Consider the following 27,875-nt stretch of genomic DNA (forward strand, 5'->3'; position numbering starts at 1 on the left):
TTTTTCTTTTTTTAAAACCTTACTTCCCACTTTGACTTTCCATAAACCCTGAGGTCCAGGAGGGTTATCTGCCAACTCCATCCTTGATGCTCCAGTGCAAAGGAACACTCCTTGTAAATGGTCTAGTCCAACAACACCAATCTTCTCCACAAGAGTTATAGACCTCTTAACCAAGCAAACTGTCTCTTCTCAGAATAGTGCGCTGAAGGATGGAGGGAGATAAATCAGATGCTCCATCTTTTTCACATCATGGCATATAATAACAATTACATTCGCACAGCGCACTGGAGTAAAATAAGGGCTACTCACAGCCTGAGGCTAGGGCCACCTGGCTGCAAGGCCAAGTCTGCATCCTTGTCACGCATCCCAAGCCAGCCTGCTAAGAAGCTCTTTTTAAATAATCCCACAGTCAGCAACACCTCTCCTGCTCTGTTTATTCTACTATGTGATGATGAGAAGTAACTTTTTTTTTTTTATGTTTTATTTCTGAGAGAGAGAGAGAGAGACATCGTGAGCTGGGGAGGGTCAGAGAGAGAGGGAGACACGGAATCCGAAACAGGCTCCAGGTTCTGAGTTGGCAGTCAGCACAGAGCCCGACGCGGGGCTCGAACCCACGAACCGCGAGATCATGACCTAAGCGAAAGTCAGACGCTCAACCGACTAAGCCACCCAGGTGCCCCGAGAAGTAACTTTTTTTAAAAAAGGCCAACAGTGGCTCATAGACTCAGAAGGTTGGTTAAGCAGATCAAAATTATCCTAATTTTTCTAAGCAATTCAAGTTTCCTTTTTCGCTTAAGCAATAAACCAAGGCAACAGAGTAGACCAGCTCTCCCACCATCTTAATCTTCACAAAAAAATAGGTACATGTCTGAAATGCTCACCCAATGCTAAGTTCCTTCCCCAGGTGGAGACCTGTCCACTTTCACTGCCTTTTTTTGGCAGGGTCACCTGATCTTACCTCTTAAAAAAACAAAACAAACAAACAAAAACATACCCCTGAGGGTGTATGTGTGTGTGCCCAGTGGCCCCAGTAGTAGAAAAGGCCTCTCAGATCGTGACTCACAGAGCCTCCTGGAATCTCTCATGGCCCCCACCCCTAATCTTCTCTTTTTCAAACAAAACATGTTTAAACTCTCTAACCAATTCTGTGATACAGTTTAAAGACCATTCCAACACCAGGTGTGCTGTTCTAGAATCATCTAGCACCCTTAGCTGGGTATTAAGGACACCCGCCGGGCCCCCCACCCCCACCCTGGACTAGCACAGCCAACCACTGGAGCCTAGTTCAGCATATGACATTTAGCCCATTCCACCTTATTTCCATGGTTGTTTTGATCTTGAAATGGTCATCCACCTATCACCTGAAAAATTTCTGCAACTAAGTGCCTTTACTTTTTCTTCTTTAAATAAACCAGAAGCAGCAGTTTTATGCTCCTAAAATTGAAAGCCTTCATACACAATTCCAGAACAGGAAGCACTACTACAGGTTTTTTGGGTCTGTTTTTTGTTTTTTTTAAAGGGAGGCCTAAGACTCTAAAAGCAGCCCTGAGTTCTTCCTACCTATGTCCTATTCCATCCTCCCACTGTAGACACACACCATGATGAACTCAGGACTGAAAAAGAGACAAAGCCCTTTCCTTCAGGGATTAAGTAATGCACTTGCATTGATGAGCACTGGGTGATGTATGGAATTGAATTACTATATTATACACCTGAAGCCTATGTAACACTGTATTGTTAACTATAATTAAAATAAAAACTTAAAAAAGAAGAGGCCATGAGGAAGAAAACCTGCCAAAGGACCTCCTGATTAGGGAGGAAGAACCAAGAACAAAACAAAACTGAGCAAACCACAAAGAAATAAGGACGACATGAGGTGCCTGGCTGACATGGTGGGTAGAGCGTGTAACTCTTGATCTCGGGGTTAGAAGTTTGAGCCCCATGTTGGGTGTAGAGATTACTTAAAATTAAAATCTTTCAAAAAGAAAAAAAAAGAAGGATGACAGAAATCAGATCAAGGAAACTGCAGTAGAGAACAGAGAGCTACGTCTTCCTCCATTTTGCAAATAAAACCAGGGGCAGGTCACTCCCCTCAGGCCTCAGTTTCCAGGTTCTAACATCAAGAACTGCCCTACCCATCTTGAAGTCTGTCCTTTGTTCACTAAAAACGAAAATGGCACACAGAAGAAGCAAGGTAGTCCCAGGTGAATCCTAAAATTGTCTGGGGCCTAAGGACCAAATATAGTTACATCTCTATTGCTATGCCTGACAAATATAAATTGACTATAAGGCTGCAATTACATTTCCATCCAGACTTACTATGTAAAATCTTTACTTAAGAAAACTTCAAAAGCAGACCAGCCACAACTCCTACTACTGACAGCTGAGGTTCCCGCCTCCTCCCCAGACCTCAGCAGAGACAAAAACCTCAACAATAGAAACTAAAGTTTGGGAAGAGGAAGCAAGAGACAGATGACCCACATACCAACTGTTGGAGAATGGCAATTAATCAAACAAAAATGTTAAGGAAAACACTAATCAAACCCTGGAAATCTCCCAGGGTTCCATTGCATGTTAGAGAATCCCAAGGAGGGCACAAATTCAGAATCCCCTGAAAAAAACCACTGCCATTGAATGGGTGGGTATGAACCCCTTACATGCACAGAAATAACACGAGACAAAAAAATATGAAGTTTAGGCATTCTGTCAAGGATACACAAGTCCTGGGGCACCTGGGTGGCTTAGGCAGTTAAGCCTCGGACTCCTGATTTCAGTTCCAGTCACGATCTCACAGTGGTCACAATCTCACAGTTCATAAATTCGAGCCCCGAGTAGGGCTCTGTATGGACAGTGCAGAGCCTGCTTGGGATTCTCTCTCCCTGCTCCTCTCTCTTCCTCTCTCAAAATAAATAAACTTTAAAAAAAAAAAAAAAAAGGACACGTAAATCCTGAGAATATCACAGGTCCAGAGTAACTTGACCAATTCAATTAAATGCTTTCAAACCAAGATTTCAGTTTGCTTCACTCCTACTTTTCCCAAACCATTGAGCAATCAGGAAAAATCGGTTTCCTCTGCAGAGGAGAATAAGGTTGTAGTGGCAAAGTTTTCCGAACTTGCTGAGTAAGCTTGTCCAAAACACATAAGAAAACTAAAACTGTCTTATCAATGCCACAAAAATCCACCAGCTACAAACTCAAGTGAAGAGAACATTGGCCTGAAAGCTGCTCACCTCCAAGGTCATGTTGAACTACTTCCTCTAAAGTAAGAATGAGTTGAGTACAGTTTAACAGCCACTGACTCAAAGGCTAACTGCACAGAACAACTCGGATTAGAGTAAATATTATGCTGGGATTATATGCAGTTTTAAGGCCCCAGGGTTTCTTTTTTTCTTTCTCCACTTACATTCCAAATAATTTGATCACCTTTTTAGGTGAGAGAGCTAGCTCCGCACAATGAACTCTGAAAGACCACTAAATTGTGGTGGGATTTTGACATAAACAAAATTTAGCTCCTTAATCTGAGTGTTTCATTGTATGTGATAATTTGAGATGTGAGACTCTATAGAGAACATCATGTATTTGTCATCTCAGGGGAGGATTTTGTCTCAGAGGTGAATGGAGGAGTAGGAACTGGGCTATATAGATGGAAAAGCTGAGGCCAGCCAGGTAGCCAGGCAACCCGCCCAAAGTTGAAAAGCAGTAGACTCTACTCAGTGATGAAACCAGATCTAATTCCCAAGCCAGTTTGAGAACTAGAAGTCTGGAAGAAGGCTAGGATTCAGGTCTGGGCTCTCCCATTTGCCCCTGCATGTACCATCAAGTAGACTTACTTCCCATCCCTTCCCAGAATCTACTCAAGAATAAAGGAATAAAGAAATACAAGAGTCCTGTCTTAAAGGCAAGACCCCCATGACAGATATGCCTGGCAAACAATTTCCCATCTCACAGATACAGGGACTGTTCCTGAAAATCAGAACATGGGATTTAGCAAAAGCCAGGAAAGGTACTATCTCTTTTACCCTGGTGGGCCTCCACCAACCCAGCTATTCTGTATCTCTAGGGAGATGCTAAAGCTAGTGGAAAAAACATGCAAAATCTGAAATCAGAAAGCTGATGCCCACTCCCAGTTGTAAAATAATCAGCAAGGTGACCCTTAGAAAGCATCGCCCTCAGGGTGTCTGGGTGGCTTAGTCACGTTAAGCATCCAACTTCAGCTCAGGTCACAATCTATGGTTCGTGAGTTCAAGCCCAGCATTGGGCTCTGTGCTGACAGCTCAAAGCCTGGAACCTGCTTCGGACTGTCTTCCTCTCTCTCTGCTCCTCCCCTGACCATACTCAGTCTCTGTCTCTCAAAAAATAAAAATAAATAAACCTTAAAAATAAAAATAAAGTGTCACCCTCTATAGGGGACCTCACCTTCTTCCATCTGGAATATGGAGACAGGTTATGGCTCCAAGGGGCACAGAGCAGACAGTGAAAGGCTTTGTCACTAAAAGTTGTGGAGGTGCAAAGCAGCACCTTTGTGCTCTGCCTTGTCCATTTTAATTGTTAACACTCACTAAATTGTACATGTACCTGGCCTTGTGCAAAGCCACCTGCATTTCTTATCTCATTCCCAACTCAGTTGTTCAAGGCAGACATTACCCTCCTTTTTCAGAATGGGAAATAGTGGGACCTGGGTGGCTCACTCAGTTGGTTAAGTGTCCACCTCTTGATTTCAGCTCAGGTCATGATCTGTTTCATGAGTTCAAGCCCCACGTCTGGGTCTGTACACTGACCACTGACCCTGAAGAGCCTGCTTAGGATTCTTCCTCTCTTTGCTCTCTGACCCCTCCCTGCTCATGCTGTCTCTCTCAAAATGAGCAAATAAATAAAAACTTTAAAGAAAAATTAAGGCACCTGGGTGGCTCAGTTGGTTAAGCGTCCGACTTCGGCTCAGGTCATGATCTCACAGTTCGTGGGTTTGAGCCCCGCGTTAGGCTCTGTGCTGACAGCTAGCTCAGAGCCTGGAGCCTGCTTCAGATTCTGTATCTCCCCACCCCCTCCACCAACCCCTGCTCATGCTGTGTCTCTCTCTCTCTCAGAAATAAATAGGGGCGCCTGGGTGGCTTAGTCGGTTGAGCTTCGACTTTCGCTTAGGTCATGATCTTGCGGTTTGTGGGTTCGAGCCCCGCGTCGGGCTCTGTGCTGACTGCCAGCTCAGAGCCTGGAGCCTGTTTCGGTCTGTGACTCCTTCTCTCTGACCCTCCCCTGCTCACGCTGTCTCTCTCTCTCTCTCTCCTAGAAATAAAGGATTAAAAAAATTAAAAAAAAAAAAAAAGAAATAAATATAACATTAAAATTTTTGAAAGAAAGAAAGAAAAAGGGAAACAGAAGGCAAGGTTCAGCAAGGTCACATCACTAGGAATTGGCAAGTGACGCTTATACCCAACCTGCTTGAGGCAAAGCCAGGGCTGGTCCATGACACTACTACAGGGACCTGCTGCCTAAGAATAGGCACACTGAGAAGTCTCACTTCTCACCCAGAAAACACCAGGCAGCCCTGAATGAGGAGCTGGTTGGCCACTATAGTATGGCAATATTTTTTAAAGTATGTTCAAAGCCAGGGGTGCCTGGTTGGCTCAGTCAGTTAAATAACTGACATCAGCTCAAGTCATGATCTCACAGTTCATGAGTTCAAGCCCCACATCAGACCTTGTGCTGACAGCTCAGAGTCTGAAGCCTGCTTCAGATCTGTCTCCCTTGCTCTCTGCCCCTCGCCCGCTCAAGCGCGCTCTCTGGCATGCTCTCTCTCTCCCTCCCCTTTCAAAAATAAACATTAAAAAAATTTTTAATAGGGGCGCCTGGATGGCTTAGTCGGTTAAGCGTCCGACTTTTGCTTAGGTCATGATCTCGCGGTTCGTGGGTTCGAGCCCCGCGTCGGGCTCTGTGCTGACTGCCAGCTCAGAGCCTGGAGCCTATTTCAGTCTGTGACTCCCTCTCTCTCTGACCCTCCCCTGCTCACGCTGTCTCTCTCTCTCTCCTAGAAATAAATAAAACATTAAAAATTTTTTTTAATTAAAAAAAAATTTTTAATAAAAAAGTGTGCTCAAAGGCATCACCTCATTTAGGCTGAATTAAGTTTGAAGATTCAAATCAGAAGATCTGACCAGCACAGCAAGTCAGGTGATGTCAGGTCTGGAGACAAAGATACAGGAGGAAAGGCTGAAAAATTCTTCAACCTTGGGGTGCCTGGGTGGTTCAGTTGGCTAAGTGTCTGACTTCAGCTCAAGTCATGAGCTCACAGTTTGTGGGTCCGAGCCCTGCATAAGGCTCTCTGCTGTCAGCATGGAACCTGCTTTGGATCCTCTGTCCCCTCCCACCCCGCCCCTCCCCTGCTAGCGTGGGTGCTCTCTCTCTCTCTAACATTAAAAAAAAAGATTCAGCAGCTCTTCCTGCCCACGGGTCCTGTCCCTGTGCTTTAATAAATTACCTTTCTGGGGGTACCTGGGTGGCTCAGTCGGTTAGGCGTCCGACTTCAGCTCAGGTCATGATCTCACAGTTCATGGGTTCGAGCCCCACGTGGGGCTCTGTGCTGACAGCTCAAAGCCTAGAGCCTGCTTCAGATTCTATGTCTCCCTCTCTCTCTGACCCTCCCCTGCTCACGCTGTCTGTCCGTCTCTCTCAGAAATAAATAAAAATAAATAAAATAACCTTTCTGCACCCCCCCCGAAAAAGATTCTTCAACCTTCAACAAGTAGAGACTTTCTCACTGCCTCTATCCTCTCCCTAACCACTTCCACTGGCCCCCATCCCCTGCTGCAGCTTTTAATAAAGGCCAAGCAGCCTCAGAGGCCTACCACCTCAAACCTTCCCCAAAACTCCTAAGCCCACTTTCAGATACTGTCCATATCCTATCAGCACATTCTATCTCAGAAGCTGGAGGTGTCTCTGATTCTCAGACAGATATTGTCTTCAGTCCTTTCATATAAGGAACCAGGAAACAAGGCAGCAAGGCCCCTGACAAACTTGCCTGGGAAATAGAGTTCCTTTTTGAAGATCAAGAGAAAATGGGTGCAGTGCACTGAGAAGCTCCAAGGGCCCTTTTCCCGACACTCTAGAGGGTTCCAGAGGATTCCACTTCCTAAGGCTACCTGCAGGTATTCAATTAGAGTAAGTTTCTTTGTCTTCTAAAAGAATAACCTACATTTTCATCAGACAAAAAGAGGTCACAACTACAGCCTAGAAAACGAGGAGGGGTAATAAGCCCATGGTGTGACATTCCTCTTGATTAAAACGTCCTGGATCACGTTTACCAGCATCTACAAGTATGCAGGATCTATCCCCAGCTGGTACTGCTGTTTCTAAGAACACAACCTCACTACTTCTACTTTGCTGCCGCCACTTCAGGTCCCCTATCTTTTATCTCAACTTTAACACGTGGCCTTCCTAATTCAAACAAAGATGCTAGTACATCATTACCCAAAAGAATAGCAACCTGAAGCCACACTCTCTAACTCACCTTCTAAAACAGCTCATATAACTCAAGAGCATCCATTCTAACAGTTGACCACACTAAGCAGGCAACACAGTTCTGTGAGCCTCAAACTATGACACTGCCAACTTGTTCTTCTGGTTTTGCCATACTTCCAACCCAACAACTGTTACAAGGAAATCCCAGAGATGCTCTATTACCCCAAGACGACTGCTCATAAAGACCTCACCTAATCACCTGTTTCATAATCTTTCTAGTTTTTTTTCAATGAGCATAAATTAACTCAATTATCAGGGGGGAAAAGTCTAGGGAAAATAGCCTTGCTCATTCCATGTAATGACATACATATATCACAAGTCCAAGCAAGTAGTTCTCCAGACAAGCATTTGAGTTGCCCATGCTTTTAGAGGTTAGCACACCAACAGTCCTTAATTGAACTCCATTACATTTTGGTTTCTGTTGAGAATTGACATGTACAAGACTCAGAGTTATTCTTAATTTCCCCCATGAGAACAAACAACAGAAAATGCCAACATTTGGGGGGCGCCTGGTTGGCTCAGTCGGCTGGGCGTCCAACTTCGGCTCAGGTCATGATCTCACGGTTCGTGGGTTCGAGCCCCTTGTCAGGCTCTGTGCTGACAGCTAGCTCAGAGCCTGGAGCCTGCTTCAGATTCTGTGTCTCCCTCTCTCTCTGACCCTCCCCTGCTCCAGGTGTCTCTCTCTCTCTCTCAGAAATAAATTTAAAAACCATTAAAAAAAGAAAAAGAAAGAAAATGCCAACATTTGGGGAGCCTGGCTGCTCAGTTGATAGAACATGTTACTCTTGGCCTCAGGGTTTTGAGTTCCAGCCCCAGGTTGTGGGTAGAGATTACTTAAATAAATATAAAAGAAGTGCCTGGGTGGCTCAGTCAGTTAAGCATCTGACTCTTGATTTTAGCTTGGGTCATGATCTGACATCATGGTTGTGAGATCAAGTCCTGCGTCAGGCTCTGTGCTAACAGCGAGAAGCCTGCCTGGGATTCTCATTCTCTCTCTCCCTCTCTGCCCCTCGCCTCCTCATTTGCTTGAACTCTCACCGCATATGCGCGCGCACGCGCTCTCTCTCTCTCTCAAAATAAACATTTAAGATTTTTTTAAGATTTTTTTTAATGTTTACTTATTTGAGAGAGCGCATGCATGAGCAGGGGACCATGTCCTTCAGAAGCATCCTTCAGTGGTCTGCTGTCTAAGGCCCAAGGAGGTCATAGCTGTGAACCTCATCACACTAGTCCTTCCCTTGTCCTCGGAAAGGGGTCCCACTACTCTCAAGGTAAATCCCAGACCCTCTTATGTCTCTGTGTCGCTCTCTGCTCCAACTACCCCAATCTTCCTTCAGTCTCACTCTATGAGAAATGCCAATCTTTTTCTCTTTACCTACTTAGCTCCTACTCATCCTCCAATTCCAGTTGGAAAAAGGCCCCCTTGAGTCTTCTTCACCAGGTCACAGTGTCCTTTTCTCCTTGGCCCTTATAAATTTCGCCACATTTATGAGATTAATTACGATTTCTCTCTCACTAATCTCATGGTAAACTCCGCTGAGCAGGGATTCCTAGCTGTGCCTGAGGCACAGTGTGCATTCCGATATTTGCTGAATAAATCAATCCAGAAATCATTCCTTGCAATGCCAGAAATTCACAAAATAAATGATGCAAAACAAATGAGAGCTACTGAAGAACTGAAAATTGGAGCCTTTAAAATGTGTTTCATTACTCAAAAAAAGTATTTCTTGGGGTGCCTGGCTGATTCAGTCAGTTGAGCACATAACTCTTGATCTCAGGGTCACAAGTTTGAGCCCCGTGTTGGCATAGAAATTACTTAAAAGAATGATTAAAAAATATTTAATGTTTCTAATTTTAAAAATAATCACAAAGTACAGAGATAACAAAAAGTTTAAGGAGAAAAAACCCACTCCTAACCCTAAGCCAGAGATTTTGTTGTTGACATTCTGATACAAATCCTTCCAGAATTTTTTTCTACCAAGAGTAGCATTATTTCTTTCCTCACTACCAAAATATACAAATGTAGGATCTGCCAAATGATACTGCATTAATACAGAGAACTTGACTTTAAAAAAAAAAAATGTCATCTGAGTGGAAATAACAATGCATGCAAATCGGTAATACAGGACCTATCCCAATTTCTACATCACATCCAAGATGAGAAGCAATCCTCTGTAAAAACCAGCTTCAGATATTTAGGGTAGGAATAAAGGATGAAAAATGAAGACTGAGAACTACATGAGGAAAGGATCTTGCAAACTGCTCTCAAAATCTTCATTCTAAACTATTTCTTCTAGAAAGGACCAACTTTTCTGAGTTGGAAGCTGAAGAAGCAAATGCAAAGGGGCAACTCTGTGGCTTGGCTCCTTTAAGGCCAGCTGGTTAACTCTGCTCTCTGAAGACAATGCAGGGCTACAATGGTGTCCCCAAGTCACAGGTCATCCCCCAACTACCAGCAGAAGTGGACTGGAGCCTGGACAAGTAAATGACTTCTTTTTTTTAGGAGTGCCCAGGAAATGCTCACACAGTGGATTGCAAACAGGAGCATTCCATGACTCTGGTGCCCAAAACATCAGGCTCAATCAAGCCCAGCCCTACCCTTCGCCCATTCAGGAGCCTTGGACAAGCAGCCTGGCCTCCAGGAGCCTCAGCTTCTTCACCTATAATGTATGGATTACATCCTCCACCCCACTGGAGTGTTATGGGCATGGAAGATGTCTGTATACAACAGGCACTCAAATCTGGGGACTGGTATGATCTTTCAGTCCTCCTCCACAGCTTCCTGTCAGGTGTAACATGCTACTTATCTTAGCATCCTGATCTGGTGCCAGCAAACATTATTTCACCTAATCTAATTTAAAAGAAAACTTGTAACCACTACCAGAAAGGAAAAGAACATCAAACGGCAGTCAGTACAAGTCTCAAGCAATTACACAGAAGGCTGTCTATCCCTCAGTTTCTGTGCTGCCACAGCCAGAAGGTGTCACTGTGCGAAATGGACACACAGAACCAGTGACTTAACAAGCTCTGTGTACTCAAGAAAACTGAAAGAAGTAAAAGGGTGAGGAAGAGAGAAAAAAATTAAAGGCTCAAGTGACTCACCCGGACTTTGATCTAAAGAATCCAAAGCTCTCAAGATAAGGATGAACTACACAGCTAAAGACGCTGGATCAGATACACAAAATTAAACGGCCCCTGCAAAGTCCCAAGGCAGGGCAGAAACGCGCACCCAAGGTTGACATTCAGTCCTAAGAGAGGGATCCCCATTCATTTCTGGGTCCCAATGCGTGCACACACACCGGTGTCAATCACGCTCCAGGCTAGGGCCCTGCCCATAAGCCTTTCCTTGTTGAAGTGATCAATTCTGATTCTTGGCAATAATCCCTTTAAAAGGCCAGCTGCTGCTGTCTAGTCACCGATGCCGACCCATTCCAGGTGGGAAAAAAAGAAATCAATACAGCCACCGCCTAAATAGGGAGGCAAATTTAAAGTGTAGGGACCTATGACGGGCTCGAGTCCCGAGGGGGAAGAAGGGTCCCCAGGCTCCTGGGGGTCAGGCAGTAAGGGCGCGAGCAGGGAGAGGGACGGCCCTGCAGGCGTGGGCGCGCGGGGACTCTTATTCTGACACGGGATCCTCCGCCGCCGCCGTCGCCGCCGCCGCGGGGTTCAGCGCAGCGGCCAGGCCCGCCCGGGACCCCCGCCTCCCCGCCTGGGACCCCCGCCCCACGCGCCCACGTGCCGTCCGCCCGCCGCCCCCTCCCCCGCCCGTCCCAGCCGCTCGGAAGCGACCCCTGGAGGCCTGGCCCCTCCTCCAACCCCGGAGGAAGCGCAGAAGGAAGGGGGGCGACGCCAAGACTTTCCGGGACCCCCACTCGGCCCGGCCCCCACGTGCCTGGGCGGCGTCGGAGCGCGGAACTTTCCAGGGTAGCGCTAGGAAGACGCTCCCAGAATACAAGGAGTAGATAGAACTCACTCGCTCGCTCTCACTTTTCTATGCTCACGCGGGGTCCCTCAGAGCCCACTGACCCCCTACCCTGCCCGACCCTCGCCGCCTCTGCCGCTTCAGGCTCCACCTCACGACTCCAGCCCCGACCCCAGCCCCCGGCCCCGCCAAGTTTGGTCCAGAACTTACCGGGCCGCGGGCCGGCCGGGCCCTAGGGCAGCGCACAGGTTCGCGGGACCGTGGGGCCGGGGTCGCCTGCGGGTCCGGGCGGCCGAGGGGCCGGGGGCGCCGGGCCGCGCGCGCTTGCTCCGCCTGTGGGGCCGCCCGGGCCCGCGGCGCTCGCTCCGCCGGTCCGCCCGCCCGCCCGCGCCGCCGGCCAGATAATGCGCCCCTCGGCCGCACACATGGAGCCCGGCGCCGGCGTCACCGCCCGGGACATGCGCACCAGGTCAGCGCGCCCGGCCCGCGGCCCCCAAAACACCGGGGAGCTCTTAAAGGCGACGCCGCCCGCCCGCGCCCGCCTGGGCGGGGACAGACGGTCGGTGGGCGTGGCCTTATTGTGGGGGCGGGGCAATGCTGCGGGGAGGGCGGGGCAAGGCAGGCCGGCACCGCCCCGGAAACACAGCCTCTCCCGACCGCGCTCCACGCGCCGCCCTACTCTGCCAGTTGGTTTCCCACGCGGGCTCCGGCGCCTTCCGCAGGGCCGAGGGGTCGTCGCCAGCTCACCGGCGGCAGAGCCGAGCGGACCGCGCCCAGGGCTGACTCACGACGCGCTCACTGCTGACCTCGCTCCGGCTGAGCTACATGACCTGGAGCAAGTCAGCTGCTTCAGAAAACGGAGGTTAGAGTGCTACCCCCGCGGGGGTCGTCGGTTAAACCATCACTTCTATGAAGTGAAGAGAGTTCTATTAATTAAGCTCCAGACCTACCCATTTCAAGACACTTGAGGATGACTGCCCTCCCTCTCCAGTTACCTCCCAGTCTGCACCACCCCGTACCCCGTGCATCTGGGAGAAGGTGAACCCCACACACACACCAAGACAGCAAATCTGCACCCTTCCTACGCGAAACAGTCTAACCTGAGAGAGGATGATAGGATTTGGATATACTAAACTATATAAAAGCAAACACAATTTCAATAAAAAACAAAATATAACACAAGAAGGTTCCCAATATCAAGACTATGTTTTGAAGAATCAACAGGAAAAGCCCTTTTCATGTTCTTTATCCAGAGTTAAAACAATTCATAAGACAGACTCTTGATTAGTGGCTTTTAATTTGTTTTATAACACATCTTAATACATAGTCATACTACTGAAACAAGTTTTACCAAATATACTTTCACTACCTGCAATGTCTGATATTAACTATTCTATTTCATTTTTTAAGCAACTCAATGTAACTTCACCCCACCACTGGTCTTGTCTCCAAACCTGAAAAGCAATGTAGAACAACTTTTACAAACAAAATAGTTTTCCTGCTATATGCTCCCCACAATGAAGTTCAAAAAAGCCCATTTTAATTGTGTGGAGTTCCACTGATAATTGGAAACTTTTTGTCCCTGATTCCACCCTCACCCCACTCCCCAAATCTTCCAAATGGTTAATGCAACATCTGGCACAACCTACCCTGCGCCAAAAGCAAGCATTCCTCAAACTAAAAATGATACAAAATACAAACTGTTGACCCCCAAACGCCTTCCCTGACCCAGTTTTGTCAGCAATTTGTTTTGCTACAAAGAATTTCAATTGTTTTCAAATTCAAAAACCAAACAAAAAGTCTTATTCTCTCAAACAGGTGACTTGGTATAGGAATGCAGGAAGCTTCCTGATCCCATGTGCAAGGATAGGTTAAAAGCAAATATCCAGAATTTTCACTGTAATTCAACAGCTGCATATTTTGAGAACTGCTTTACTATAGGACCATTAGTCAGATGATGTATATTAAAGCAATACAAGCAAAATATTACCTCACTGCTCCTCACCTGGGTCTTGATTAACGCCAACTTAATTAACTACAGACACAGCAAAGTGTGGTCAGGTGGGAGACCCAAGACTTGAGATAGATGTAGAGATTCCAGTGTCTGAGCTAGCAAGCCCTGTGTGAGTCACCAAGGTGACAACCATCCTGTTTTAAAGAGAGAGGCATCAGCTGCGACATATTAATGACACACCCCTGTGGACTGAGGTGTGCACTAGTGACAGGTGGGCTGCTCCAGAGGGCGGTGCCAACATCTCCAGCTGGGAAAGCAGGGGTGGGGGTAGGGTGAAGTAGTTCAAGGGTTTATTTTTGTGATAGAAAGAGAGGGGCCAGGTGTGTAGATGGAAAAAGCGACAGTAAATCCAGACATATTTAGGGTCCCCGAAGCTCAGGTAGGCAAATGCTAAGGCTGTTTCAGACTAAAGACCTTGCTACCTCAGTGCCTAGTGCTGGACTAAACAGCAAATAGTACAGCTGGGTGATTATGAAATATGATGCAATCACCTTTGGATTCCATTCTAAAGCTGAAGAAACTAATTAAAGGACAAATAGGGCTAGAACCATGTTTTTCTCAGTTTCCCCTCTGCCCTAAAAACAAGGCAGTCAATTAATACTGACAGATACCAGTTAATATACTACTTTAAAAACACTTCTGTTCTAAAATGAAAAAAAAAATAAAAACATTTCTGTTATTTAGTTAAACAAAATTTTCTTCCAAATTGATTTTAAATTTAATATCTTTCAAAGATCAGTTCCTTGGTAATAATAGCCAGGCTTCCTTCTACCTTAACCACTGCAAAAATATTCTAATTATCCTTCTAATGTACTGTTAGATAAACTACTAAATACCATCTGAGACTGAAGAAAAGAAATTTGCACCAAATTCCATATTCATGTCCTCTTTTATGGCAGAAAATTGGTCAAAGGCGCCACAGTAGCATGAAACTGAAAAAAGGTAGCATCACCTATTAAATGTTTAAGGTACTGTAGTTTTGTTTTGTTTTGTTTTGAATCAGGAGATTTCTTTAAAGTTTCTGGTGGAGGGGCGCCTGCGTGGCTCAGGTTAAGCGTCAGACTCTTTTTTTTTTTTTTTTAAATGTTTTTTATTTATTTCTAGGAGAGAGAGAGAGAGACAGCGTGAGCAGGGGAGGGTCAGAGAGAGAGGGAGTCACAGACTGAAACAGGCTCCAGCCTCTGAGCTGGCAGCACAGAGCCCGACGCAGGGCCCGAACCCACGAACCGCGAGATCATGACCTAAGTGAAAGTCGGACGCTTAACCGACTAAGCCACCCAGGCGCCCCTAAGCGTCAGACTCTTGATTTCAGCTCAGATCATGATCTCACTGTTCATGAGTTCCAGCCCAAACGGGCTCTGCACTGATAATGCAGAGCCTGCTTGGGATTCTCTTTCTCTCTCTCTGCACCCCCCCCCCCCAATAAATAAATAAACATTAAAAGAAAGTTTCTGGTGGGCAAAATTCAAGATGTCTTATGTGATAAACACTGATGGAGGAAAACTGTCTAAGAGACCACTAACCCCCAAAGGTTTTGCAAGCTGAGGAAATGGCAAGCACCATCTCCAGAAGTTCACAGGCTGACAGCACAGAAAGAAGATTTCAGTGCAGAAAATACATTCATAGGAAAGACAGGAATCACAGGGGAAGGGGCTGCTCCCTGCCTACGGAGGAGTCTGGGAAATCTGTGGATGTGACATTTGAGCCAGTTCTTAACAGATGAACATCCCAGGCATCCAGAAGAGCAGAGGCAGAGACCAGACCTGGCCACACCTCGAGTGTGGGGCTACGGAGACAGAAAGGGCTAAAAAGGGATGGATTCATTATCCTTTAAACTTTCTAGATGGCTGTCTAGAATGAATTGTCATCTACTTACTTAAATTTGTAGGCTGAGCAGACCTAGTTCTGTAGACTTTAACCAATTTTGGATTACTGCTATCAGTGACCCTAGGCTCCCATCTGTTTTCTGACAAGTTCTTTAAAAAATAAATAGGTTGTTCATTCAGAAGTGTACCAAATCTTTTTTAAAGTATTTTATGAAAAGGCCAATGACTGCTTTCCACACTTCTCATTTTTATAACTCTAAAGTCTAAAACTGTTTTCACTAAGTTTAGGGGCAATCATAACCACAATCTTTCAGGATTGTTTTAAAGTTTCTTATTTCACCCTAAATTCACATTCAGTTGGTGAGATTAGAATGCAATTAGTTGTGAAAGGGAAGGAAAAGATACATTTCTATGTTAATTTTATTTCCTTAGTACTTTGATAGTTTTGGTACTTTTTTCAAGGACCAGAAAATAGTTAAAGGGACTATTACAGTGATGCTTTATGAAAAATAAGCATTTTTCATAAGCAATCTCAGTGCATTATAAGTGCTACAAAAGGGGCGCCTGGGTGGCTCAGTCGGTTTAAGTGTCGACTTTGGCTCAGGTCATGATCTCAGAGTCCGGTCCAAGGGTTCAAGCCCCACATCTGGCTCTGTGCTGACAGCTCAGAGCCTGGAGCCTGCTTTGGATTCTGTGTTTCCGTCTCTCTCTGCCACTCCCCTGCTTCCACTCTCTCAAAAATAAATAAGCATTAAAAAAACTTTTTTTAAATGTTTTCTTTATTTCTAGGAGAGAGAGAGACAGCGTGATCAGGGGAGGGTCAGAAAGAGAGGGAGTCACAGACTGAAACAGGCTCCAGGCTCTGAGCTGGCAGTCAGCACAGAGCCTGATGCGGGGCTCGAACCCACGAACCGCGAGATCATGACCTAAGGGAAAGTCGGACGCTTAACCGACTAAGCCACCCAGGCGCCCCTAAAAAAACTTTTTAATAATGGTTACAACAAATGTCATTTTTTTAACTTTTATTTTTAAGTTTATTTATTTTGAGAGAGAGAGAGAGAGAGAGAGAGAGAGACTGTGTGTGTGTGTGTGTGTATGTGCACTCAAGCACAAGTAGGGGGAGGGACAGAGAGAGAGAATTCCAAGTAGGCTCACACAGTCAGAGCAGAGGCCCGGGAGCCAGAGCCTGACTGGGAGCCAGAGCCTAACCGGGGCTCAAACTCATGAACAGTGAGATCAAGACCTGAGCTGAAATTGGGCACCTGGGTGGCTCAGTCGGTTAAGCATCTGACTTCAGCTCAGGTCATGATCTCACAGTTCATGGGTTCGAGCCCTGCTTTGGGCTCTGTGCTGGCAGCTAGCTCAGAGCCTAGAGCCTACTTCAGATTCTGTGTCTCCCTCTGACCCTCCCCTGCTCATGCTGTTTGATTCTCTCTCTCTCTCTCTCTCTCTCTCTCCCTCTCTCTCAGAAACAAATAAAATCATTCATTTAAAAAAATTTTTTTAATTAAAAAAAGAGAAAAAAAGACCTGAGCCAAAATCAAGAATCTTGAAATCAAGAATCAGACGCTTAACTGACTGAGCCACCCAGGTGCCCCACAAATGTCATTTTTTAAATGACAGCATTCTTACACTAGATTAGGAGTTTATGGGAGACATATCTGCACCTGTTTGACTCATCCCTGTCATATATATGCTGAAAAGCTCTCTGAAACACAGCTCTCTAGAGAAAGACCACTTGTCAGCATGTGTTTGTTTTGTTTTGAATGTCGTTTCTAACCACAATTCCGTATACTTAGTGGCTGAGCAACATGGAGTTCAGGCTCCATCTGCACTTAGTCTCTGTGTGGCCCCGAGGAAGTCCCACGACTACAGAGTTCTGCTTACAAATGCTCCCCTGAAGGGTTAAAAACAAACTGCTAGATGTATTACTGTGAATCCGGAAGTATATCTCCCACTGTCTTCATTTGCATGTGTCACCAGTTGGCAAGGATTCTCTCTTTTGTGTCTATATGTGGCTTACAAAAAAATTAACTATTTTAGCAATTCTAAGTCTCTGAAAAGTTAGTAAGTAAACTATGTTTTCTATGAATTAAAGAATTAAGGGGCACCTGGGTGGCTCAGTCAGTTGAGCGTCCGACTTCAGTTCAGGTCATGATCTCATAGTCCGTGGGTTCAAGCCCCATGTCGAGCTCTGTGCTGGCAGCTCAGAGCCTGGGGCCTGCTTCAGATTCTGTGTCTCCCTCTCTCTCTGCCCCTCCCCCACTCGCTTTCTGTCTCTCAAAATAAAATAAAGAGATAAAACAAAATTTTAAAGAAAGAAAGAAAAAAAGAAAGAATTAAAAGGCAAAACATCTGGGGCGCCTGGGTGGCTCAGTAGGTTAAGCATCCGACTTTGGCTCAGGTCATGATCTCACAGTTTGTGAGTTCGAGCCCGTCATTGGGCTCTGTGCTGACAGTTCAGAGCCTGGAGCCTGCTTCAGATTCTGTGTCTCCCTCTCTCTCTCTGCTTCTCCCTCGCTCACACTCTGTCTCTCTCTCAAAAATAAACATTAAAAAAATTTTTTTAAGGAAAAAAATCAAAAAGCTACAAGAAAAAGGAAAAAAGTTTATGTCAGTCTTAGGTCTAGAGATCAACCTATTCAAACCTATTTAGCAAAGAAAGAGTGTTAGTCACATCTCTGGTCTGTTAATAAACATCCATGATTTAGACATGAAGAAAAATGTATTTTTAAAACTTGGTATCCGGGGCGCCTGGGTGGCTTAGTCGGTTAAGCGTCCAACTTTCGCTTAGGTCATGATCTCACGGTTCGTGGGTTCGAGCCCCGCATCAGGCTCTGTGCTGACTGCCAGCTTGGAGCCTGGAGCCTGTTTCAGTCTGTGACTCCCTCTCTCTCTGACACTGCCCTGCTCACGCTGTCTCTCTCTCTCTCTCTCTCTCCTAGAAATAAATTAAAAAAATAAATAAATAAATAAAATAAAACTTGGTATCCAATTCACACCCCATTCTCTGGTTGTTAAACAGCAGATCTTCCAACTTGACATAGGAAGGAGGTAAAACATTTTTCCCAAAACTTTTCCTGACAGGATAGGCATCTCCCCCACCCCTACCCCCACTTTCCTCCCCTGGTACCTAGTATTTCTTATTAAAAATATAGAGAATAGGTCTTTCTGGTTTTCTCCTTCACAGCTTGATAACAAAACACCCATGCCTTCTTGCATGCTGACTTGATATGGCCTACATTTTACCAACTCCTCATTTAACAGAAGAATGAGATGTTTATTTCAAATTTAAGTCAAAAGTCAACCTTCAATAGAGATACATAGAGAGATTAAATATAAAGCTTGAAAGTTTCAGGGTGCCTAGGTGGTTCCGTTGGTTAAGCACCCAACTCTTTTTTTTTTTTAATATTTATTTATTCTTGAGAAAGAAAGAAAGGCAGAATGCAAGTGGGGGAGAGGCAAAGAGAGAGGGAAAACAGAATCTGAAGCAGGCTCCAGGCTCTGAGCTGTCAGCACAGAGCCAGATGCGGGGCTCAAACTCAGACTGCGAGATCATAACCTGAGCCAAAGTCAGACACTTATCCAACTAAGCCACCCAAGCATCTGATTCTTGATTTCAGCTCAGGTCATGATCTCATGGTTCAGTTCATGAGATCAAACCCCACATCCCCACATGGGGCTCTGAGCTGACAACATGGAGCCTGCTTGAGATCCTCTCTCTCCCTCTCCCTGTTCTTCCCCAACTGCCACACATGGGCACACGTACCCTCTCTCTCCTTCTCTCTCAAATAAATAAATAAACTTAAAAAAAAAAAACTCGAAGGGCGCCTGGGTGGCTCAGTCAGTTGAGTGTCTGACTTCAGGTCAGGTCATGATCTTGTGGTTCCTGAGTTCGAGCCCCACAGCAGGCTCTGTGCTCACACCTCAGAGCCTGGAGTCTGCTTCAGATTCTGTGTCTCCTCTCTCTGTCTGTCCCTCATTCACCCTCTGTCTCTCTCAAAAATAAACAAATATTTAAAAATGTTTTTAAATAAGTAAATCAATAGCTTGAAAGCTTCATAAGTATAAAACCTAAACCCTGAAAAATGCCATGCAAGTTAAAAACTTGTTTTGCTGTGTTAAGAATTGTAGACCAGCTTAAATAACAATTCTCAAAAAAAAAAAAAAAATTCAGAAGCAGCCCCCAAATCTGTTCTCTTGAAGCTCTTTAGGATATTAAACTTCATGAAGACAACATTAACAGTACAAAGAGAGTCCAGATGGTCTGATTTCACTGGACATCATTGATTTCTAATTGAAAATGCTTATTAAGAGTTCAATTTAAATATGATTTTAATCTGATTTCAATTTTGAATCCTACTATGGCACATTTTATAAAACTTTCTACACCTTTAAAGGTAACTTTGGACTTTTCTTGCCAAAGGTGCTCAGTTCAAACTCTGACTTTCCGATGTTCATAACCTCCTCAGGTCAAGAGAACTCACCAGGTTGTTTTTTTACCTCCAGGTCCCTGCCCATGCCCATGTTGTTCCTCTCCCCAGAATGCCTAACCACCTAACAATTAGCTCTATCACCTTTTACCCACCCTTCAGTTTGAGCCTTTTACCCAGTTACCCCATCCATGCTTCAGGAGGCACTGAAAGTCTACATAATAAGTACACCAAGGCAATACACAACAGCATAAAGCCACAGTGAACTGAGAGAATCACTGGGAAAAATCAACCAGTCTGGGAAACTCTAGATCGCCAATCCTCAGCTGCACCAAGCGTATGGCCCCAACATGGACTCATTTACTATCAGACAGTGTTATCTGCCATAGTTAGCTATTCAAACTTGAGTGCCAACCTTAAGAGGGCCAGTCAGCTTTGATATGATTCCATAACATCTACCTTTATTAGGCACCTACAACAATCTGGCCACCTGCTTCATGCTTACCATCCCTGCCCCACAAATAAGGAAACTGAGACTCAAAGAAGTTAGGCCACTTGGAGTTAAACCACTTTCCTGAGGTCGCAGAGCCAGCAAGTGTCAGAATCTGGATACAAATCTAGAGATTCTACTGCACAGAGGGTACTTTTACAAAGTAATAAAGACAAATAGGGGCGCCTGGGTGGCTCAGTTGGTTAAGAGCCCGACTTCGGCTCAGGTCGTGATCTCACGGTTTGTGGGTTTGAGCCCCGCATCAGGCTCAATACTGACAGCTCGGAGCCTGGAGCCTGTTTCAGATTCTGTGTCTCCCTCTGTCTCTGCCCCTCCCCAGCTCATGCTCTGTCTCTCTCTGTCTCAAAAATAAATAAATGTTTAAAAATTTTTTTTTAAAAAAGACAAATAATAGTAAACCATTCTTCAAGAGCACACTCTCGCAGAAGGACCTTGCTATTGTCTGCTTCCTTGAGTGCTATACACCTCTCCAGAGCAGCCCTCTACGGGCAAGCTCCTGCAGGCAACACTGATAATCCAACAGAAAACCATCCTGTTGGCTACCCTGCCAGATAGTCCTAAATTTGTAGGTACATTAGCTGAGCCCCCAAAACTGCCAAGTGCAAGTCCACTGGTGGTTCCCAGCTCTAACAAAGCAGCTTACCAACAAAAAAGTGAAAATTTGAATGTGTTTTCTATGCTCAAATTGGAGCCCAAGAACTCTGCTGGAGGGGAAGGGAACAGGACGTGAGGAGGGAGCAAGCACCCACTTCCCAAGGGCAGCAAAGCTCAGAGGTGGGAGCCTGGTCACATGCAGTTGCATTACGTGTCCACGCCCACTTCCGGCCAGAGCCTGCCTCTTCATCTCCAAGTCAGTACTTTGAAGGAAAGGAAAAGACTACCAGAAACTCTCCTTATAATCTCTCTGCTTGCAGCATGTGTCCTGAATGAATTTCCACCCCTGCTCTCTGGCTCTAACCCTCACAAATACACTTAAGAAAAGCACCTGTCACAGAATTGACCTCTGCAGTTTAACATCAAATCTGGCCACAACATATGAAAGTCAAAATAGTGCTTTTCCAACTCCAGTATAAGAGTATAAACCTAGGACAGAGGGAACTGTGCACCAACTATCTACTAATAGGTACAACAAAGTAGTCTGTCTATTTGAAATCTCACTACTCTTTCCTATACCATAAACAACAGCCAAGCACTCCGCTTGTCTGAATTTTAAGATTTCAAACAAGGTGAAGGGGCTTTTAGAGCTGTTTATCTCTGTGCATAATATGCACTGCCATGAAGAAATGCCATAGGATTCCAAAAACACACTGCCACTGACTTCAAGAAAAGCGAAGCTGAGAATGCTCCTGGCAGTGACCATCCCAGATTCTTTTTTCTCAAAGATTACAGTCACAGTCATCCTGGATCAACTAGTGCCAACAGCCAACAATCCACCAGGAAAATGCCATTAATTTCTGCCTCCTTTAAGAGGGAGGAAACAGAAGCAAAGAGCTCAGTGAAGAAATTATAGGAGTAGTGAGGTTTCACTTCTAAGCCTCTGAGAAACTCCACCCCAAGCTCCCAACATCCAGGGATATTCCCAAAGAAGCTCTGCAATAGTCTTTCATCCAATTGTTTTCTTCTCTGTGACTGGGATGTAAGTTCCTCGAGGGCTGACTTCATCTATCCTGCTCACTATCAGGCCGCCAGCACCCAGCATGGTAAACCTGGCACAACGTAGGCACACAAACATTTACTGCTGGATTATCTAACAGCATAGGAAGTTACATGAGCCAGAATACTTAACACTATTTTTCAATCTAATTTAAGTTGTGTTAAAAAAAAAAAAAAAAGTCCTACCTTATGGCCACACAAGGAAAACCTAGTTTAGTTGAGCGCTCAAACTGTCCCTTATAGGCCAGTTTGAAGGGATAAATTATTATTCTAACAATGCACCATCATAAACAAAGGCAGCCAGGCAAAATTAATACTAGAAATTAAAAATAACACCTTCCATGCATTTGGATGGAACGACTTCATACAATAGTTATTTCCCAATTCCAGGAGAGGTCAGCCTCTTTCTTATCATTAAGATCCTACAGGGATTTAATGCCCCCAGTGCTGTCTCCAACAGGAAGGAAACCCTGACTTCCCTAGCTATTTCAGTTATATAAATCAACAGTTTATCGTCCAGAGTTAGAAGCTGGGCAGTGTTAGGACCCACATGCCTTTTAGAGCTCCCCACCAACGGATAACCATGTTACATCTAATAAATGTACCTAGATCAATATCATTTCTAACTATCCAAGCATTCTTACTGCTGTAAGGATCTTTCAATTAAAAAAAAAAAAAGTTTAAAAAACTTCCTGTTAGATAAAAGAGACTTGGTGACGACACCATCTACCAGAGTGAAGTGTGTGACACACAAAAGACCCAGAACAATTTCAAAAGGGATAGTGAGCCCTTTAAAGTTATTTACCTTATTTTTTATATCTTAAAAATAATAAAGCTTTCTTCCTTTTTCTTTAATGGAATAACTGTCCTTAAAAGAATTAAGAGGGGGCACCTGCTTAATTAAGTCAGTTAAGTGTCAGACTTCAGCTCAAGTCATGATCTCATGGTTCCTGAGTTTGAGCCCCACATTGGGCTCTCTGCTATCAGCGGTGAGGAGCCCACTGTGAATGATCCGTCCCTGTCTCTGCCCCTTCCCGCCTTGCACTCTCTCTCACAAAAATAAATGATTTTTAAAAAAATTTTTAAAAAGAGAGACATTTAAGATTGGTGGATTCTTTACCTCAATAGCAAGGGAGGCCGAGGGGGGGGGGGGAGAGGGAGGGAGACAGTAATTTCAAAGGCAGGTGGGGAATCCTTCAAACCTGGGAGTAGCCCAGTGGAAGCCTAGCTCAGATTTTCACCCATTATTTCACCCATATTTGTGTGCCATCTGTCCCCACACTAGTAAGTGAATCTCTGGCCATGATTTCAGGGCTTTCAGTAACTGCTAAAGAATCCTCTCAAAAAAAAAAAAAAGTGTCCTGTCCACCCCTACCCCCAGCAGCTGAATTACCACCTTCCACAGCTCTCTAGATCCTGGGAGTTCAAGGTGAACTCTGATCTCCTCATGGGCACTAAGCCACACACTGGCCCTCTCAATGTATTATTATTATGGGTCATCAAGCGACTTTATACATCACTTTCCCAGTCTTTTGTCTCCAAATCTGATCCATTACCCCAAAAGAACCTTCTTCTTTCAAGGTTCTAATGTGTAAGAAGAGATCACTCACCAGATAACTGCTGTACATTGCTCACTCAAGCAGTCCCAAAATATATGATCACTTAGGTTTATAATTTACCTATTTTTTCATCCCACAACTCTTCAAGTTCATTATAATCTTCTATTTTGCCAACAGTCTAATTATAATACATCTCCCTACTTGCCCTCAACTTACGAATTACCCCATTTTACAGAGGCAGAAGTCAAGGCCAAATGCCTTCTACACAGCAAATGCCTGCTACACAGCAAGTCCCTTTCATTGCTGCTATCTGAACACAAAAAAATGCTACAAGACCCAGGGTGGTAGTGGGTTTTGCAAGAGACATACCACATTTCTTTCTCTACGGGCATACTTAGCCTTGGCAGAATGTCAAGTGCTTCCTGGTCTAGAAGTCCAGACCAGAACCCTAATCTCCTGAGCACAACAGCCAACCTTTATTGCACACCAACCATGTGCTAGGTGCTATGGTGACTGCTCCCCTTCATTCATTCATTCATTCACTCATTCATTCATATGTCTATACTGACTGCCTCCCCTTCATTCATATGTCTAGGAAGCACTTCCCATCTGTAGACACCTTCACACACATTCATAGAGAGGTGACCCTCAAATATTTAGTAATGTGATTTTGCATTATAACTTGTGCAAGGCCACACAACTAGGAAGGACAGACCGAAACCTAAATCAGGTCCTTCTGACTTCAAAGCTCCCCCTTCTCTTTCCAACACCCCATCCTGGGGGTTTTGTTTAAAATAAATATGTGCCAGCTCTTCTCTGCCCTGTCTCAGGAAACCCTAACCCCCAAGCTCCCCACCATCCTTACCCTTCCCCTCAGGGCAGTGCCTACAAATGACCAGGAAGAGGCAGTAAGAGAGCAACCAGGTCTGCAGCACCTTCCTGCCTGGACTTGACTACCCCAGGAGCAGAGGGCCCAGGAAACTCTCCAAGCGCTTCTCCACAGAAGAAAATAGCTCGAGTTGAAACTTGTGTCCACATGGTCCCCCGACAGATTTAGAACTCAAATTATAGCCTCGGCAGGAATCTTCACAAAGGACTCAAATTAAGCAAGACCCAGATGGAAACGAACAGGAGAAAGACAGCTTTAAGTCACACTGTAAAGTGAACTGCAGTTCTAGCAGAGTCAGAGAGAAGAACTTGTTGAAACGCTAAACCAAACAGTTTAGCCTACATTTCAGAACTCCACTTCAAGAACATTCTCCCCCATGTTTTTAGCCTGAGACTTGTGCATGGACACGAAGTGGTTACAAGTTACTCAGGTTTCAAACTGAGTTCATTCCTGTCCTTTGGACCATCTTTCAATGCCAGCATTCATCTACTTGGGCTCCAGAGAGCTCTGCGTTTGGCAAAGCAGATAAAATTAGCTACTGGAGTGAATTTGGAATCCAGGGTGGGCCATTAAAAAAAGTACACATGAGATTTGTAAAAGCCATGTAAAAACTTCCTTTGGGCCAGGCTCAAGTTACCTAAAACTTAAGAAATACTGTCCAATTCCCTGTCTTTTGCCTCCCTTCCACCCTTCCTGGATCTAAGGTGACCCATTTCCTGCTTCTTGCCCTGCCTTTCAAACCAGAGCGGCCCGCAAACCAGGGATCCTCTAGAGATCATGGGGTGAATCAGAGGGCCCAAGGAGAGAAAACACAGCAGGAAGACCTGAAGGACTGTTTTTGCTTCTCCTTTTTTTTTTTGGGGGGGGGCATGGGGAGGAGGGGGGAGTTGTACTATGCAGAAGGAGGATTCAGGGATGGGACAGGAAGTGGGTCGGTCTCACAGCCTGACAGTGTGATAACAGGGGATAATGGGAGGACAATGCTCCGGCCCTGTCCCTCCAGCCTCCACACCAGCCTGACAACACTGTGGTGGCCCATGGCTCAAAAATAGAGCAAACCAAGGTGGTCATCTGAGCAGCTCCTGCTCCCCTTCAAATCCAGCAGGTCTCAGAAGGACAAGAGAAAATGCTTTTTGACTCTGTCTCCCAAATTCCTTTCCAGCCACAAAATTCTCCAGGTCCCTGGAAGCTGAGGTAAAAGTTCAAAGAACTCCTCCTCCAATCTGGCAAGAAAGAAGGCTGAAGAGGGGGCACATTTCTGGCCTCTCCTTCCAGAAAGGAGGAAGAGGGTGCCACAAACCAACAGAGGAGCCTTGGAGTTGGGGGATCCAAGGAAAATGAAGGAAGAGTTTCTCCCTTAGAGAAAACCTCAGGAAAGGGGGAAATGCCCTCTGGCAAGTGGGAGGGGAATGCCTCAGAATGCGGGGGGGGGGGGACACTCACTCAGAGAAGTGAAAAAATCCACGGTGCTTCCCACCCTCAGAGGTGATCTTGGAAGAGTGGAGGCACACTTAAGGGACATGAGGATCCCCTAGGGATAGGGGTATTAGGGGCAGAACCTCTGGAGGAGCCAGGAACCCCTCAGAAAATCGTGGCTTCCATAAATTAGTGGAGAACCCACAAGAACACATTTTGGAAAAGTGGGGAACTTTTCCTCAAACAGTTAAGTCTCCAGTCAGATGCATGGGCATCTCGGGGTAGTGGGGGAACCCCTCAGGAAAGAGGAGGCACTCACTAAAACGGAGGGGGTCGTATCAAGAGTGGGGCAGTTCAGAAAAGTGGGGACCACCTCCAAGGATTGTGACAGAAGCAGCAGCACCCTCAGATTAATGGGGGGGCACTTGGGAAAGGAAGGTCACTCACAGAAGTGGGGACCGCGAACAGGGAGAGCGTCTCAGAAAGGCAGGGGGGAAGGGAACCCTAGAAAGTACCTTAGAAAAGCCAGGGCAAAAGGGGGAACACGTCAGAGAAAAGGGACAACAGCTCAGAGAAGCAGGGGCTTCCTCACAGAACATGGTGGGGGCGGGCAGGGGGAGTCTCTGGAAAGGCGGGGAGGGGGCGGGTCCGGGTCCCCCCGAGAAGTGGGGGTTCCCCCTAGAATCAAGTTGTCTCCTGAGGGAAGCAAGAGTCCCCAGGGAATCAGGAGGCCCCCCCCCCCATCAGACACAGAACATTGCGTCGTCTCCTCAGAGAAGTTTGGGGGGGGTAGATTCAGAAAGGCGGGGCCCTCAGTGAAGCTGGCGGTTCCTCAAAGACACGGGTGAAGAAGGGCTCCCCCGCAGAGGCAGGGGGTCCCTCAGAAAAGTGGAACGTCCATCCGGGAAGAGGGGCTCCCCTCAGAAAAGTGGGGGTCCCTCAGGAGTTGGCATTTCTCGGGGGGGAGAAGGGAGTATCTCAGAGAGACGGGGTCCCTCAGAAAACAGGGGAGTCCCTCAGAGAGACTGGGGTCCCTCAGAGAAGGGGGTGTCCCCTCAGAGAGGCGGGGTTCCCCTCAGACAAGGGGGGTCCGCGCACTGAAGGCGGTCACCTCAGAGAAGCGGAAGCCCCAGAGAAGCCCGGGGCACCGGAAGCCGGGGACCCGCCACCAGCGGCGCCGGCCCCTCACTCACCGAAGTTGTTCGGCGCCTCCGCGGGTGGCTGCTGGGGCCCCGGCGGCCTCGGGAGGCGGGGTCCGGTCCGGTCCGCTCAGGTCTCGCGGCGACGGCTCCTTCAGGTGGCGCCCGCGGCGGCGGCGGCGACAGGACGACGGACGGCCGACCGACCGACTGCGCGGGCGGCGCGGAGCGCGCTCGGGTGGCGGGGGTGCGCGTGCGCGCGCCGGGGCGCTGACCCCGGGCGGGAGGAGCCGCCGCGCCGCGCTCGGAGTCGCCGCTCGGTCTCGCCGCTCCTTCTCACACTGAAATTGCCCGCTTCACAGCCCGGCTTCCCCGGTTGCTAGGCAGATTTCGCCTCGCACACTTCCGGGTTGAGGCGCGTCTCGTCGAGTGGCGGCGCCGCAGGCCAATGAGGTCCGGCCGAGGCTCCCGGGATCCGCGCCCCACCAGGGGCGTGGCCAGCTTCACGACGGACAGTGCCGGCCAGCCAATGAATGCGCGAGCCGGCTGGCCCTCGGGATCGCGCCGGCGGCCTGGGCGGGCCCGAGGGGGTGGGACGGCGTGACTGACAGGCAACCTTCCAATGGGAGAGTGGAGCGGGCCTCAGGGCCAGTCAGTATGCTCCGAGGGCGGGGCTTCGGCTTCGGGGCGGGAACGCCATGAGGGGCGGGGACTTGGGGACGCGTCAATTCTTGGCCGGCTCGCTCGGACCCCGGAGGGCGTTTCGGCTGGGCCGCCGGGCGGCCGACAACTGGCTGGGCAGGGGGTTCCCCGCAGTGCTCAGCAGGGGCGCCCCACCCACAATGCACCGGAGAGGGCCTGGGCCGGGCGGGTGTGGGGCGGTTACGCCGGGCGGTGGGCGGGGCCGCGTGAGGCGCGCTCTGTGGAGACTGGATTACCCGCGGCTCGGCCTTGTTCCCGAGGGGATTCATCCCCCCCCCCCCCCCCCCCCCCCCCCCCCC

At 46.9% G+C, this 27,875-nt stretch overlaps 1 protein-coding gene across 4 annotated transcripts in view; it reads right to left on the reverse strand.

The window, feature by feature from the left end:
- GATAD2A (GATA zinc finger domain containing 2A) overlaps positions 1–27,245 on the reverse strand; it is a 103,575-nt gene extending 76,330 nt beyond the window's left edge. The window contains exon 1 of one of the 4 annotated variants that reach the window (XM_039228155.1): positions 26,929–27,245. The gene's annotated coding sequence lies outside the window, so the exon portion shown is untranslated. Of the gene's footprint in view, positions 1–11,644; positions 11,978–26,928 lie in introns of those variants that run through there. The other 3 variants (XM_039228157.1, XM_039228154.1, XM_039228158.1) reach the window with 3 other exon arrangements.
- Positions 27,246–27,875: the final 630 nt, after the last annotated feature.

The sequence above is a fragment of the Hyaena hyaena genome, unplaced genomic scaffold (assembly GCF_003009895.1).
Source record: "Hyaena hyaena isolate Hyena2069 unplaced genomic scaffold, ASM300989v1 scaffold_30, whole genome shotgun sequence".
NCBI classification, from domain to species: Eukaryota; Metazoa; Chordata; class Mammalia; order Carnivora; family Hyaenidae; genus Hyaena; species Hyaena hyaena.